Below are 7,847 nucleotides of genomic sequence, written 5' to 3' on the forward strand. Positions count from 1 at the left end.
CCGACACCTAAGCGAGTAGCTTGCGCGCAGATAGGTCGGGTATATACCCTACAATGTCTGCTCACCTCGGCATACAATAATGCAAAGTTACCCCTACTCGGAGTCCAGCTCGTTAGCTCGACAGTTCAGGGTAACCAACACTTAGAAAAATCTAGTTCGGTTATCCCTACTCGTAGTCCAGCTTGTTAGCTTGACAATTCGGGGCAACCAACACTAACAAATTTTTGCTCCTATGTGGTTTAGTTCGCTAGTTGCGGGAGTTGTTTACACTTAGAAAGTTTTTGCACAAAGATAGTCAAAATGCTTATATTTCATTGATGTAAAGTTTTGAGTTAAAAAAGAGAAAGAAGAAGAAAAAAGATAAACTTTCACTATGAACCGAGCTCGGAGGCTCGGGATATACATCATTAAAGGGAAAAGAAGAGGCATCTAATCACTTCGGGGCTCCTCACCCTTGTCGAAGGCTTTGGCAGGAGGATCTGTCTTCATGCTGCTCTCGCCAGCACTGGTCTCCTCAACGTCATCGAACATGTTGCTGTCGCTTTCTGCTTCGGAGTCTGGATCTTCAGCAGCTTCAATGGCCATTTCCTTTGTGATCCTTGAGGTAGTAATGACACTGAGGTCGAGCTGGGGGAACTCGCGTCAGGTCAGCCACCTGCTAAGTTTAAAACATTTGCGGTAGCTCGTTGTCCCCACCTCGACCATCTCCTTCCGGTACTCCGCCGAAGTCTTGTACTCCTCGACGGCCTTAACCTTGGCCTCCTCCACTGCTTGAAGAAGTATCTCAATCCACTCCTTCACATGAGCCTCGAGGTTCTCCACCTCCCTCTTCAGCACTACCTCCCGCTCCGCGAGCTCCTTCTTCTCAGACATTAGCAACGTGATCAGCCCTTTCTTAGCTCGCGCGTCCTTCTTCAGTTAGTTGTTTCCGTTGCGGGCTAAGTTCAGCTCGGTGTGGGCCTCGTGGGAAGACTCTTCGGCTACGAGGGCCCACTTCATGTTCACCTCGGACTAATAAGCCAAGGCGTGGATGGCAGAGTTCACCTACCAAGAGAAGAAAACAAGTGTCCGTCCATGAAAAGATAAATACAAGATCGAAGAAGATAAGTCAGAAAACGTACCAGCAACCTCCTCGGTAAACACTGCGCCTTTGCTCTTGAGGAGGCCATATTTCGGAGTCAGAATGCTCCAAGCTACATTGTCACTGCCTGAAGAAGCAGCAGCTGCCGGGGCGGGCTCCGAAGACGTAGCCTCCACGGGCGCACGGAGCGGGGAGAGCTTGCTAGATTCCTCCTCGACCAAGTCTATCATAGGAGGTTGCTCGGCGGTTGATGGATGCTTGGGCACTGGGATGGTAGCCGGCGGGGACTCAGTGCGAGCTCTTTTTGAAGCTCGTTTCTTCTTCCCCTCCTTCATACTTCCGAAGAGTTTGGTCATGGGGATGTCCATGATAGCTGCAACAAGAACGAACTGTCAGAAATAGTTTTGAAATAAAACAAAGGAAATACAATAAACAGCGACCTACCAGGACTCAGACCGGCCTGCACAAGCTTTTCCTCAATCACGAAGTCTACGAATTTCAAGCCGAGCTCCGCCCAAGATCGGAGTGCCTCCCTTGTCTTTAGGTCCAACCGGAAACCAGGGTCTTTGATGGCTCCCTCCAATGGGTTGGGAAAGGCCACCCCTCAGTGTTACGGACCACAAAATAATACCTTTTCTAGGCCAAGACCTTGCTCGGGAGCTCGTGCAAGAGTTTGAAGATTGGACGTGGTGACAGGTAGTAAGTTTGCATGTCCTCGGGCAGAACACAAGAAAAAGAATAGAAGAAAAGATGTCGAGGTTGAGAGGAAGGTTGTAGTCGTGGAAAAGGGAGATGGTTCCTACTACGTTACGGATGGAGTTCGGGTGCAACTGGTCTATGGTGATGTTAAACAGTTTTATGACTTCGACTGTCAAAGGGTGAAGTGGAAGACGAAGACCAGCTACGAGCTATTCCTCGAAGATCACGATTTCATCATGACCATGCTCCCAAGGGAAATTACCTAAGGGGATATTGTAGACGAAGTTGTTTGGAAGTCTGTACTGGGATACTAGGGACAAGAGCCTATCCGTCATCACCAAGGGCCTCTCTCTCCCCCCGGGGTGAGTCCACCTCAGGAGCTTCGCGGACCGCATCCTAACCCGAAGTAACCTCTTCGGAAGGACGAAGATCTACAGCCTGAGCCAAAGTACTTACCTCGGCTCCAGCGGACTCACCGCTCCCACCGAAAAGGCTATCGAAAATAAAGCTAGACATAATGGAAAGACGTGAAATCGAAAAGGAAAGCTAGGGAAGACTCTCCAAAAGAAAGACCGGAGAAAGGAAGACGACCTCGAAACAACACTGAACTGAAGAGACATCAAACTGAAGGACTCGAGCACGACCTCAGATTGAAGATTAGCGGACTTGTGGCAAAGAAAATGAGTCCCTTACCTCCTATTTATAGCCAGTGTGTTCGAGAATCAATGGTCGAGATCGTCATGATCCAACGGCTCCTAGGAAAATCGGATGCACGACCCCCGAGGTTAAAATCGGTTTAGCGTGTGTTTTGACGTCCGCGCGTACACCTGATGCGACCTGGGTTATTCCTGGTTGAGCCAAGCGATCGATCTGGTCCGACCAATGAATTGCTCGTCAAACCGCCTAGACCTCGTGCCAAATCCACCTGGACTTGTCATAAACTCCCCGCACCAAGTTGAGACCCCTGGCTCGGGGAGTGGAGGGCAATTGATGAAGGTGATTTGGCCCGACCTAGCGAAAAGGGGACACGTGGACACGACCTGACCAAGAGATGACAACTCAGCGTAGCAAGTTTAGTTCGCAATAATTGAGCTTAGGTCAGTCACCTCGGCACAAGGGCCACCTCGGCATAAGGCTCACCTCGGCATAAGGCTCACCTTGGCATCGAGGCACCTCGGTATTCAATCCAGTTCGGAGCTAAAAGATCGAACTACCAGCTCGGGACCAACAACTCGAATCGCCACGTAACTAACTCCCGCTCCAGAGGTCTCTCCAACGGATCCCGAATCTCTCGAGGTCACGATGAGCTAACAGATCCCAACTTTTTTGAGATTATGATGAGGACTCATCCCATCTCCGCCGGGGTCGGAAGTGGAACGATAAGCCTTACATGTATTCTGCTCCTTCGGAAGCGGAACGAACTCTATCTCCACACTCCGGATATCCCGGAGCTCTTTCGTTAGCTCCACAACTACTTCAATATATAAAGGCACCAACCCCAATGGTGCAAGGTACGCGTGATTTTTATACTCTCTAGCTCTCTAAGCTCTCAAAGCTTTTCAGCTTGCATCAGATTACTGATTTAAGCATCGAAGCGAACTCGCCAGGTTAGCCACCCCGGGTTCTCTGTTCCTGTTTTGTAGATTCACTTAGCTCACTATCTGACTGGAAGCTAGATCATCCTCCAACAGGGAATAGTCAGGTCACGCTACATCACCTTGTGTTGTGAATAGCCCCTTGGAGGGCATAAACCTTTCGGTGTACTCTACATAATTTCTTCTCTTTTTTTTTTCTTAATAAATTTTTAATTCTGTGGGAAGAGAAATAACGAGAAAAATATTAATAAAAAAAATTAAATGATAATATGATAAAATGAACAAAATACCATTAACAGATTGGTGATCCTGAATTCATGATCACTAATATTTTATGTTATAATTTTCTGACTCATATCTGCGATGTCCTCAACTTTTTTATGTGAAAGATGGAATAACCACATGAGGTTAAATCATGCCACATTGTTGATTGATAAAAATTTTAAACCAAGGGACGAGAAAATCGAGTCAGGCTGCTAAAATAATGGGCAAAATCCAATCATTAACTTGAAATTGGGAACCAGCGGAAGCAAAGGTTGGAAACCCATTAGGGTTTTTATCATATAATGCGGTATAATGATAGTCACATGTAATTCTTTTGCTTTACCAAAAAAAATGTAAAAGATTTTCCTTTTTTTAATTTTCTAATTTATTTGTAAAAGAGAAACAATTCTGTAGAAAAGGTCTTCTTCCTTTGAAACTGAAAATCAAAGAAAAAAATAGAACATGTCTCTCTTATATAGTACCATCATTTTTCTTGAACAAGTAGATCTGCTTATCCATAGCTCTTGAACTTGCATAAAATGAGAGAAAAACAGAAAAATAAGAAATGAGAGAGAGAGAGAGAATTCTTCAAAAGGAATATAATATTTCCAAATTCTAAAACAGAGATTGAGCTGTAAAAACCTACAAATGGTGCTTCAGTAAGTGAACAACGGATACATGAACACAGCTCACCCTATTACCCTTGTAAGTGTTACAATTCACAGAAAGAAAAGAAAATATAATTAAAAAAGGAATAATATCACTCCTTTAATTAGACTTTCGGAGAGAATGAAGAAAAAATAAAACTTAAAACTAATAAAACCAAAAATATTCAATGTTGAACTGGATCCTACTGTCCACCATGTTACCCCTTTCTCCAACCACCCACACTCACGAGAAAGGGAGGAAAAAAAGGAGCCAAGAGAGACCCATCAAAAGTCATAAAAGCCAATGACCATGTTCGGAGTCTAGAGCTTACAGAAAAGAAGAACAAAGAAACATATAGCCTGATAATACAGAAGATATAACGAATAAAAAAAGAAGAAGAAGCCATTAGTGGTGTTGTGCTCTGTACTTGGTAGTCTCATGACGAATACAACTTGGAAAGAGCTTGTAAAAGATTAAGTTGCAACCTCAAATGCAATATGTAATTGGCGGTGTGAAGGAAAAGCCGATCAGGTTGCAATCCTCTCCCACCCGGCACGAGCCTCTGGAGCTTTCTGACCTTCATTCGGACCGACGTACGACGACCAACCCTCCTTCCCCGTCTCCGTAAATTCAGATCAGACCTTCCTTTACACATTGTTGCTCCTCTCACCAGCCCGAATGAATATAGCTTGTCGCAAGTCTTGAAATATGTTATATGGGATATATACAGCAAACGCAGAACCACCTAGCTAGCTAGTACTTGCCAGAGAGAGAAAGAGAGACAAGTTCTACTTCTACCTCTGAAGTAAGGAAAGAGAGAGAGAGAGAACCTCTCTACCTCTGAAATATAGAGAGGGAGAGAGAGAGGAGGGGTGTTGAGGGACAAAGAAAGGAAAGGGAGGGTGAGGTATAAATGAGAAGAGAAGAGGAAGAGGCACTCAGTCAATCACTCACCCATGTGCGCCAACCTGCTTGGCTCGGAGGGAATTTCCTCTCACACGTTCAGCCTTTTGTCGTTTTCTCGTGGCCACATCGACGACTTGCGCACGTGTCTGACAGCTTCGCACGCTCACGCCAGCCACTACTTTTGTCAAATTGACAGTATCTGTCCTCGTAAGTCCCCGAATCCCGATACACGCTCACTCGCACGTGTTCAGCTCCGATCCCCTGCGTCGAATTCCTCGTGATCTCCTCAGCTGCGTTTGATGCAATGCAGATCGAATGGTCCATAGTCATCAGCTGAAGCCTAGCATAACGATGCTCCACTTGCCGAAGGGTGGAGACACTTAAGGGCCCACCCATAAGGGCGATGTCCCACTTCCACGGTCCCACCCATAAGGGCCTTTGATCAAGTGATGCACTTTCTTGTCTTCTTTGATTATTTTTGTACATCAGAGATACGGAGAACCACGGACTACGTTTTGATTACAGTGAGATACACAATCATCTTTCTTTTGGGTTGAAGTGTACATCAGTCATCAGCTAAGTGCTAAACCTGTCATTTTGTCTTTTAATTATTATTTTATTAATTTTTTATTTGATATATAGGATGCAGCTCAGTTGCTCAAACATGAATCATTGAAAAGTCTTTTGAGTTTTAAACCTGGCGTGGACCTCCGGTCGAACCGGTTGATTTAGGCCAGGACCCTAGATTAAAGCATGTTGGGGTCTACGTGGGACCAGTCTTTGCTTAAAACCGGTGAAACCCGAAGGAACCTTTGCAGTTTTGTCTTCAAAGTTTCTGACCGGGGGCAGTTGGATGGGATGAACAATCCTACATTATTTCATATCCTCATAGATTTTTATTCACAATCACAAGGGTTGTCATCAACTTTGTCCGGTTTGAATACTATTTGAAAGTTGAAAAGTTCAGCTTATAAACATTTGAACTTGTGGTATTTTTTATTGCAAATTTTCACTCCAAACGTGGCAAAAAAAAAGGGCCTTCACTAGTATTTTGTTACGTCCATGTCACTCGCGGTAATACAATACAATCGCTGCTATTTAACTTCACGTGGAATTCTATTTTCTCCTCGCAACACTTTGCAGTTGTGCATTCCGATTTCCGAGCATACAAGCTTGTATTTTAAAATTTTTATTATATGATTTACTTATTTTCATCGATTGTAATTTCATGTTTTATAAGATATATATATATATATATATATATATATATATATTTATCATTAAAGATTTTACTATCATTTAAATATATATCATTTTGATATATCCCTTTATGAATAGCTAGTTCGTTCACATTTAACTTATACAACAGCAATTTCCATATATAAATAAGATACACCGTAGATTTTACCTTATTAATTAGTCAATTGGGATCATCTTGACATAGCTATCATTTTTCCTTTGTTGTTTTTCTGTTTTTCTTTTTTTTTCCCGAGTCGTAATATTGTCGGCAATACAGGAAGGATAGACAATAATTCATGCAAATCAAAATCGATTTACTGTTGAGATCAAGACCGTCCAAATTAGAAACAAACAGTATATATGATAAAAAATGAAAAGTCGGACCATCCCCAACATCAAAAGTACTGGTTATGGATCAAGATTTGATGATTTCAGCAGAGAGATGATGAGAATTTGTTGCAAGAAGACATGCAAGGTGAGACAACCAGCCAGATGCTCCCAACACTGAAAAGATAGCGAAGGAAGCCAATGCGCCAGTAAAGCCATGGAGGTCAACCCCTATAGAATCGTACACAAAACCGAGTCTAAGGTGTGTGTGCATGTCTGTGTATTTATAATCTAATGCATACAACCCACGTGAGCATGCGTGTGGTCCCCCACTACATGTGAAGGATGATGATGATGGCATTGACATATACATCTATATATATATATATAGTGCGAATATAAGTTAAAGTTTTTTTAGATTAAAATTATTCGTATTTTTTGAGCATATAAAAGTCATTTTATAATAATTTTAATGTCAGTTTTAATGACTACTAAAATATTTTTAACTTTCCACTTCATTTACTAGTTATATCTATATCAATATTTTTAATAATATAAATCCATATATTTTAAAATTGACTCAAAAATAAAATCATTTTTTATCTAAGCAGTGGCTAAACAATTCAACCATTCTAATCAAATTGATCAACCTATGAAGTTAGTTAGGTAATAAAATTTTTAAAATAGACATAAATATAAAAATTTATTAAAATGTAGAAAAAATACACATATATGATATTTCATTAATAAAATTAAAAAAAAGTGTAATGAACAATAATTAATTGTATTGATAATGAAAATGAAATATATAATTTAAAACTGACAAAAAGTAAAATTATTTTACTATTTGGCAAAGATCAATAGTTCAACTTTTGGGGTCAAATGTGTTAACATTTAATATCATAAATAAATAATAAAAACTAATAAAACATAAAAATATAAAAACAAAAAAAAAACATAAATTTTGCTAGAAAAAAATATCCAGGCACAAGTATAATGTTATATAATTGTCATATTAAACAAAAAGTAAATGTTGTATATCATAATTACTTTTACACACAAAAAATACAAAAAAAAAAGTTATAGAA

At 41.2% G+C, this 7,847-nt stretch overlaps 1 long non-coding RNA gene across 1 annotated transcript; it reads right to left on the minus strand.

The window, feature by feature from the left end:
* Positions 1 to 309: 309 nt before the first annotated feature.
* On the minus strand, positions 310 to 5,199 carry LOC148792025 (uncharacterized). The gene is made up of 3 exons (XR_016085343.1): positions 1,526 to 5,199; positions 1,122 to 1,454; positions 310 to 1,044 (listed from the first exon to the last, which is right to left on the minus strand). It is a non-coding gene; the product is annotated as an uncharacterized LOC148792025 (long non-coding RNA).
* Positions 5,200 to 7,847: the final 2,648 nt, after the last annotated feature.

Source organism: Nelumbo nucifera, chromosome 4 (assembly GCF_055504915.1).
Source record: "Nelumbo nucifera cultivar China Antique chromosome 4, China Antique-T2T, whole genome shotgun sequence".
Taxonomy (NCBI): Eukaryota; Viridiplantae; Streptophyta; class Magnoliopsida; order Proteales; family Nelumbonaceae; genus Nelumbo; species Nelumbo nucifera.